Source organism: Triturus cristatus, chromosome 4_2 (genome assembly GCF_964204655.1).
Source record: "Triturus cristatus chromosome 4_2, aTriCri1.1, whole genome shotgun sequence".
NCBI classification, from domain to species: Eukaryota; Metazoa; Chordata; class Amphibia; order Caudata; family Salamandridae; genus Triturus; species Triturus cristatus.
The window spans coordinates 333215-342827 of NC_140586.1; positions in this window are offsets into that span (position 1 = coordinate 333215).

A 9613-nucleotide genomic window follows, 5' to 3' on the forward strand; every position below is an offset into this window, starting at 1 on the left:
TAAGTCTTACTCTGGCCTAATTGCTAAGGCATTAGACTCATACTCTAGCCTAATGGTTAAGGTCTTAACTCTTACTCTGGCCTAATAGCTAAGGTCTTAGACTCGTACTCTGGCCTAATTATTAAGGTCTTAACTCTTACTCTGGCCTAATAGCTAAGGTCTTAGACTCCTACTCTGGCCTAATGGTTAAGGTTTTAACTCTTACTCTGGCCTACTGGTTAAGGTCTTAATTCTTACTCTGGCCTAATAGCTAAGGTCTTAACACTTACTCTGGCCTAATAGCTAAGGTCTTAGCCTCGTACTCTGGCCTAATGGTTAAGGTCTTAACTCTTACTCTGGCCTACTGGTTAAGGTCTTAACTCTTACTCTGGCCTAATAGCTAAGTTCTTAACTCTTACTCTGGCCTAATAGCTTAGGTCTTAGACTTGTACTATGGCCTACAGGTTAAGGTCTTAACTCTTACTCTGGCCAATTGGTTAATATCTTAACTCTTACTATGGCCTACAGGTTAAGGTCTTAACTCTTACTCTGGCCAACTGGTTAAGATCTTAACTCTTACTCTGGCCTACAGGTTAAGGTCTTAACTCTTACTCTGGCCAACTGGTTAAGATCTTAACTCTTACTCTGGCCTAATAGCTAAGGTCTTAGACTCGTACTCTGGCCTAATGGTTAAGGTCTTAACTCTTACTCTGGCCTAATAGCTAAGGTCTTAGACTCGTACTCTGGCCTAAAGGTTAAGGTCTTAACTCTTACACTGGCCTACTGGTTAAGGTCTTAACTCTAACTCTGGCCTAATAGCTAAGGTCTTAACTCCTACTCTGGCCTAATAGCTAAGGTCTTAGACTCGTACTCTGGCCTACTGCATAAGGTCTTAACTCTTACTCTGACCTAATAGCTAAGGTCTTAACTCTTACTCTGGCCTAATAGCTAAGGTCTTAGACTCGTACTCTGGCCTAATAGCTAAGGTCTTAGACTCGTACTCTGGCCTACAGGTTAAGGTCTTAACTCTTACTCTGGCCTAATAGCTAAGGTCTTAACTCTTACTCTGGCCTACTGGTTAAGGTCTTAACTCTTACTCTGGCCTAATAGCAAAGGTCTTAGACTCATACTCTGGCCTACTGCTTAAGGTCTTAACTCTTACTCTGGCCTACTGGTTAAGGTCTTAGCTCTTACTCTGGCCTAATAGCTAAGATCTTAGACTCGTACCCTGGCCTAATGGTTATGGTCTTAACTCTTACTCTGGCCTAATAGCTAAGGTATTAGACTCATACTCTAGCCTAATGGTTAAGGTCTTAACTCTTACTCTGGCCTAATAGCTAAGGTCTTAACTCTTACTCTGGCCTAATAGCTAAGGTCTTAGACTCGTACTCTGGCCTACTGGTTAAGGTATTAACTCTTACTCTGGCCGACTGGTTAATGTCTTCGCTCTTACTCTGGCCTAATAGCTAAGGTCTTAGACTCATACTCTGGCCTAATAGCTAAGGTTTTAGACTCGTACTCTGGCCTACTGGTTAAGGTCTTAACTCTTACTCTTACCTACTGGATAAGGTCTTAACTCTTACTCCGGCCTAATAGCTAAGGTCTTAGACTCGTACTCTGGCCTACTGGTTAAGGTCTTAACTCTTACTCTGGCCTACTGGATAAGGTCTTAGCTCTTACTCTGGCCTAATAGCTAAGGTCTTAGACTCGTACCCTGGCCTAATGGTTAAGGTCTTAACTCTTACTCTGGCCTAATAGCTAAGGTCTTAGACTCATACTCTGGCCTAATAGCTAAGGTCTTAACTCTTACTCTGGCCTAATAGCTAAGGTCTTAGACTCATACTCTGGCCTAATAGCTAAGGTCTTAACTCTTACTCTGGCCTAATAGCTAAGGTCTTAGACTCGTACTCTGGCCTACTGGTTAAGGTCTTAACACTTACTCTGGCCTAATAGCTAAGGTCTTAGACTCGTACTCTGGCCTACTGGTTAAGGTCATAACTCTTACTCTGGCCTAATAGCTAAGGTCTTAACTCTTACTCTGGCCTAATAGCTAAGGTCCTAGATTCGTATTCTGGCCTAATGGTTAACGTCTTAACTCTTACTCTGGCCTACTGGTTAAGGTCTTAACTCTTACTCTGGCCTAATAGCTAAGGTCTTACACTCGTACTCTGGCCTAATGGTTAAGGTCTTAACTCTTACACTGGCCTACTGGTTAAGGTCTTAATTCTGACTCTGGCCTAATAGCTAAGGTCTTAACTCTTACTCTGGCCTAATAGCTAAGGTCTTAGACTCGTACTCTGGCCTACTGGTTAAGGTCTTAACTCTTACTCTGGCCTACTGGATAAGGTCTTAACTCTTACTCTGGCCTAATAGCTAAGGTCTTAGACTCGTACTCTGGCCTACTGCTTAAGGTCTTAACTCTTACTCTGGCCTACTGGTTAAGGTCTTAGCTCTTACTCTGGCCTAATAGCTAAGGTCTTAGACTCGTACCCTGGCCTAATGGTTAAGGTCTTAACTCTTACTCTGGCCTAATAGCTAAGGTCTTAACTCTTACTCTGGCCTAATAGCTAAGGTCCTAGATTCGTATTCTGGCCTAATGGTTAACGTCTTAACTCTTACTCTGGCCTACTGGTTAAGGTCTTAACTCTTACTCTGGCCTAATAGCTAAGGTCTTACACTCGTACTCTGGCCTAATGGTTAAGGTCTTAACTCTTACACTGGCCTACTGGTTAAGGTCTTAATTCTGACTCTGGCCTAATAGCTAAGGTCTTAACTCTTACTCTGGCCTAATAGCTAAGGTCTTAGACTCGTACTCTGGCCTACTGGTTAAGGTCTTAACTCTTACTCTGGCCTACTGGATAAGGTCTTAACTCTTACTCTGGCCTAATAGCTAAGGTCTTAGACTCGTACTCTGGCCTACTGCTTAAGGTCTTAACTCTTACTCTGGCCTACTGGTTAAGGTCTTAGCTCTTACTCTGGCCTAATAGCTAAGGTCTTAGACTCGTACCCTGGCCTAATGGTTAAGGTCTTAACTCTTACTCTGGCCTAATAGCTAAGGTATTAGACTCGTACTCTAGCCTTATGGTTAAGGTCTTAACTCTTTCTCTGGCCTAATAGCTAAGGTCTTGACTCTTACTCTGGCCTAATAGCTAAGGTCTTAGACTCGTACTCTGGCCTACTGGTTAAGGTATTAACTCTTACTCTGGCCTACTGGTTAATGTCTTAGGTCTTACTCTGGCCTAATAGCTAAGGTCTTAGACTCGTACTCTGGCCTACTGGTTAAGGTCTTAACTCTTACTCTGGCCTAATAGCTAAGGTCTTAACTCTTACTCTGGCCTAATAGCTAAGGTCCTAGACTCGTATTCTGGCCTAATGGTTACCGTCTTAACTCTTACTCTGGCCTACTGGTTAAGGTCTTAACTCTTACTCTGGCCTAATAGCTAAGGTCTTAGACTCGTACACTGGCCTAATGGTTAAGGTCTTAACTCTTACACTGGCCTACTGGTTAAGGTCTTAATTCTGACTCTGGCCTAATAGCTAAGGTCTTAACTCTTACTCTGGCCTAATAGCTAAGGTCTTAGACTCGTACTCTGGCCTACTGGTTAAGGTCTTAACTCTTACTCTGGCCTACTGGATAAGGTCTTAACTCTTACTCTGGCCTAATAGCTAAGGTCTTAGACTCGTACTCTGGCCTACTGGTTAAGGTCTTAACTCTTACTCTGGCCTACTGGATAAGGTCTTAACTCTTACTCTGGCCTAATAGCTAAGGTCTTAGACTCGTACTCTGGCATAATGGTTAAGGTCTTAACTCTTACTCTGGCCTAATAGCTAAGGTCTTAGACTCGTACTCTGGCATAATGGTTAAGGTCTTAACTCGTACTCTGGCCTAATAGCTAAGGTCTTAGACTTGTACTCTGGCCTAATAGCTAAGGTCTTAGACTCGTACTCTGGCCTAATGGTTAAGGTCTTAACTCTTACTCTGGCCTAATATCTAAGGTCTTAACTCTTACTATGGCCTAATGGTTAAGTTCTTAACTCTTACTCTGGCCTAATAGCTAAGGTCTTAGACTCATACTCTGGCCTAATAGCTAAGGTCTTAGACTCGTACTCTGGCCTAATTATTAAGGTCTTAACTCTTACTCTGGCCTAATAGCTAAGGTCTTAGACTCCTACTCTGGCCTAATGGTTAAGGTCTTAACTCTTACTCTGGCCTACTGGTTAAGGTCCTAATTCTTACTCTGGCCTAATAGCTAAGGTCTTAACACTTACTCTGGCCTAATAGCTAAGGTCTTAGACTCGTACTCTGGCCTAATGGTTAAGGTCTTAACTCTTACTCTGGCCTACTGGTTAAGGTCTTAACTCTTACTCTGGCCTAATAGCTAAGTTCTTAACTCTTACTCTGGCCTAATAGCTTAGGTCTTAGACTTGTACTATGGCCTACAGGTTAAGGTCTTAACTCTTACTCTGGCCAATTGGTTAATATCTTAACTCTTACTATGGCCTACAGGTTAAGGTCTTAACTCTTACTCTTTCCAACTGGTTAAGATCTTAACTCTTACTCTGGCCTAATAGCTAAGGTCTTAGACTCGTACTCTGGCCTAATGGTTAAGGTCTTAACTCTTACTCTGGCCTAATAGCTAAGGTCTTAGACTAGTACTCTGGCCTAATGGTTAAGGTCTTAACTCTTACACTGGCCTACTGGTTAAGGTCTTAACTCTAACTCTGGCCTAATAGCTAAGGTCTTAACTCTTACTCTGGCCTAATAGCTAAGGTCTTAGACTCGTACTCTGGCCTACTGCTTAAGGTCTTAATTCTTACTCTGGCCTACTGGTTAAGGTCTTAGCTCTTACTCTGGCCTAAAAGCTAAGGTCTTAGACTCGTACCCTGGCCTAATAGTTAAGGTCTTAACTCTTACTCTGGCCTAATAGCTAAGGTATTAGACTCGTACTCTAGCCTTATGGTTAAGGTCTTAACTCTTACTCTGGCCTAATAGCTAAGGTCTTGACTCTTACTCTGGCCTAATAGCTAAGGTCTTAGACTCGTACTCTGGCCTACTGGTTAAGGTATTAACTCTTACTCTGGCCTACTGGTTAATGTCTTCGGTCTTACTCTGGCCTAATATCTAAGGTCTTAGACTCGTGCTCTGGCCTAATGGTTAAGGTCTTAAGTCTTACTCTGGCCTACAGGTTAAGGTCTTAACTCTTACTCTGGCCTACTGGTTAAGGTCTTAACACTTACTCTGGCCTAATAGCTAAGGTCTTAGACTCGTACTCTGGCCTACTGGTTAAGGTCTTAACTCTTACTCTGGCCTAATAGCTAAGGTCTTAACTCTTACTCTGGCCTAATAGCTAAGGTCCTTGACTCGTATTCTGGCCTAATGGTTACCGTCTTAACTCTTACTCTGGCCTACTGGTTAAGGTCTTAACTCTTACTCTGGCCTAATAGCTAAGGTCTTAGACTCGTACACTGGCCTAATGGTTAAGGTCTTAACTCTTACACTGGCCTACTGGTTAAGGTCTTAATTCTGACTCTGGCCTAATAGCTAAGGTCTTAACTCTTACTCTGGCCTAATAGCTAAGGTCTTAGACTCGTACTCTGGCCTACTGGTTAAGGTCTTAACTCTTACTCTTACCTACTGGATAAGGTCTTAACTCTTACTCTGGCCTAATAGCTAAGGTCTTAGACTCGTACTCTGGCCTACTGGTTAAGGTCTTAACTCTTACTCTGGCCTACTGGATAAGGTCTTAGCTCTTACTCTGGCCTAATAGCTAAGGTCTTAGACTCGTACCCTGGCCTAATGGTTAAGGTCTTAACTCTTACTCTGGCCTAATAGCTAAGGTCTTAGACTCGTACCCTGGCCTAATGGTTAAGGTCTTAACTCTTACTCTGGCCTAATAGCTAAGGTATTAGACTCGTACTCTAGCCTAATGGTTAAGGTCTTAACTCTTACTCTGGCCTAATAGCTAAGGTCTTAACTCTTACTCTGGCCTAATAGCTAAGGTCTTAGACTCGTACTCTGGCCTACTGCTTAAGGTCTTAACTCTTACTCAGGCCTACTGGTTAAGGTCTTAGCTCTTACTCTGGCCTAATAGCTAAGGTCTTAGACTCGTACCCTGGCCTAATAGTTAAGGTCTTAACTCTTACTCTGGCCTAATAGCTAAGGTATTAGACTCGTACTCTAGCCTTATGGTTAAGGTCTTAACTCTTACTCTGGCCTAATAGCTAAGGTCTTGACTCTTACTCTGGCCTAATAGATAAAGTCTTAGACTCGTACTCTGGCCTACTGGTTAAGGTATTAACTCTTACTCTGGCCTACTGGTTAATGTCTTCGGTCTTACTCTGGCCTAATAGCTAAGGTCTTAGACTCGTGCTCTGGCCTAATGGTTAAGGTCTTAAGTCTTACTCTGGCCTACAGGTTAAGGTCTTAACTCTTACTCTGGCCTACTGGTTAAGGTCTTAACACTTACTCTGGCCTAATAGCTAAGGTCTTAGACTCGTACTCTGGCCTACTGGTTAAGATCTTAACTCTTACTCTGGCCTAATAGCTAAGGTCTTAACTCTTACTCTGGCCTAATAGCTAAGGTCCTAGACTCGTATTCTGGCCTAATGGTTACCGTCTTAACTCTTACTCTGGCCTACTGGTTAAGGTCTTAACTCTTACTCTGGCCTAATAGTTATGGTCTTAGACTCGTACTCTGGCCTAATGGTTAAGGTCTTAACTCTTACTCTGGCCTAATATCTAAGGTCTTAACTCTTACTATGGCCTAATGGTTAAGTTCTTAACTCTTACTCTGGCCTAATAGCTAAGGTCTTAGACTCATACTCTGGCCTAATAGCTAAGGTCTTAGACTCGTACTCTGGCCTAATTATTAAGGTCTTAACTCTTACTCTGGCCTAATAGCTAAGGTCTTAGACTCCTACTCTGGCCTAATGGTTAAGGTCTTAACTCTTACTCTGGCCTACTGGTTAAGGTCCTAATTCTTACTCTGGCCTAATAGCTAAGGTCTTAACACTTACTCTGGCCTAATAGCTAAGGTCTTAGACTCGTACTCTGGCCTAATGGTTAAGGTCTTAACTCTTACTCTGGCCTACTGGTTAAGGTCTTAACTCTTACTCTGGCCTAATAGCTAAGTTCTTAACTCTTACTCTGGCCTAATAGCTTAGGTCTTAGACTTGTACTATGGCCTACAGGTTAAGGTCTTAACTCTTACTCTGGCCAATTGGTTAATATCTTAACTCTTACTATGGCCTACAGGTTAAGGTCTTAACTCTTACTCTTTCCAACTGGTTAAGATCTTAACTCTTACTCTGGCCTAATAGCTAAGGTCTTAGACTCGTACTCTGGCCTAATGGTTAAGGTCTTAACTCTTACTCTGGCCTAATAGCTAAGGTCTTAGACTAGTACTCTGGCCTAATGGTTAAGGTCTTAACTCTTACACTGGCCTACTGGTTAAGGTCTTAACTCTAACTCTGGCCTAATAGCTAAGGTCTTAACTCTTACTCTGGCCTAATAGCTAAGGTCTTAGACTCGTACTCTGGCCTACTGCTTAAGGTCTTAATTCTTACTCTGGCCTACTGGTTAAGGTCTTAGCTCTTACTCTGGCCTAAAAGCTAAGGTCTTAGACTCGTACCCTGGCCTAATAGTTAAGGTCTTAACTCTTACTCTGGCCTAATAGCTAAGGTATTAGACTCGTACTCTAGCCTTATGGTTAAGGTCTTAACTCTTACTCTGGCCTAATAGCTAAGGTCTTGACTCTTACTCTGGCCTAATAGCTAAGGTCTTAGACTCGTACTCTGGCCTACTGGTTAAGGTATTAACTCTTACTCTGGCCTACTGGTTAATGTCTTCGGTCTTACTCTGGCCTAATATCTAAGGTCTTAGACTCGTGCTCTGGCCTAATGGTTAAGGTCTTAAGTCTTACTCTGGCCTACAGGTTAAGGTCTTAACTCTTACTCTGGCCTACTGGTTAAGGTCTTAACACTTACTCTGGCCTAATAGCTAAGGTCTTAGACTCGTACTCTGGCCTACTGGTTAAGGTCTTAACTCTTACTCTGGCCTAATAGCTAAGGTCTTAACTCTTACTCTGGCCTAATAGCTAAGGTCCTTGACTCGTATTCTGGCCTAATGGTTACCGTCTTAACTCTTACTCTGGCCTACTGGTTAAGGTCTTAACTCTTACTCTGGCCTAATAGCTAAGGTCTTAGACTCGTACACTGGCCTAATGGTTAAGGTCTTAACTCTTACACTGGCCTACTGGTTAAGGTCTTAATTCTGACTCTGGCCTAATAGCTAAGGTCTTAACTCTTACTCTGGCCTAATAGCTAAGGTCTTAGACTCGTACTCTGGCCTACTGGTTAAGGTCTTAACTCTTACTCTTACCTACTGGATAAGGTCTTAACTCTTACTCTGGCCTAATAGCTAAGGTCTTAGACTCGTACTCTGGCCTACTGGTTAAGGTCTTAACTCTTACTCTGGCCTACTGGATAAGGTCTTAGCTCTTACTCTGGCCTAATAGCTAAGGTCTTAGACTCGTACCCTGGCCTAATGGTTAAGGTCTTAACTCTTACTCTGGCCTAATAGCTAAGGTCTTAGACTCGTACCCTGGCCTAATGGTTAAGGTCTTAACTCTTACTCTGGCCTAATAGCTAAGGTATTAGACTCGTACTCTAGCCTAATGGTTAAGGTCTTAACTCTTACTCTGGCCTAATAGCTAAGGTCTTAACTCTTACTCTGGCCTAATAGCTAAGGTCTTAGACTCGTACTCTGGCCTACTGCTTAAGGTCTTAACTCTTACTCAGGCCTACTGGTTAAGGTCTTAGCTCTTACTCTGGCCTAATAGCTAAGGTCTTAGACTCGTACCCTGGCCTAATAGTTAAGGTCTTAACTCTTACTCTGGCCTAATAGCTAAGGTATTAGACTCGTACTCTAGCCTTATGGTTAAGGTCTTAACTCTTACTCTGGCCTAATAGCTAAGGTCTTGACTCTTACTCTGGCCTAATAGATAAAGTCTTAGACTCGTACTCTGGCCTACTGGTTAAGGTATTAACTCTTACTCTGGCCTACTGGTTAATGTCTTCGGTCTTACTCTGGCCTAATAGCTAAGGTCTTAGACTCGTGCTCTGGCCTAATGGTTAAGGTCTTAAGTCTTACTCTGGCCTACAGGTTAAGGTCTTAACTCTTACTCTGGCCTACTGGTTAAGGTCTTAACACTTACTCTGGCCTAATAGCTAAGGTCTTAGACTCGTACTCTGGCCTACTGGTTAAGATCTTAACTCTTACTCTGGCCTAATAGCTAAGGTCTTAACTCTTACTCTGGCCTAATAGCTAAGGTCCTAGACTCGTATTCTGGCCTAATGGTTACCGTCTTAACTCTTACTCTGGCCTACTGGTTAAGGTCTTAACTCTTACTCTGGCCTAATAGCTAAGGTCTTAGACTCGTACACTGGCCTAATGGTTAAGGTCTTAACTCTTACACTGGCCTACTGGTTAAGGTCTTAATTCTGACTCTGGCCTAATAGCTAAGGTCTTAACTCTTACTCTGGCCTAATAGCTAAGGTCTTAGACTCGTACTCTGGCCTACTGGTTAAGGTCTTAACTCTTACTCTGGCCTACTGGATAAGGTCTTAACTCTTA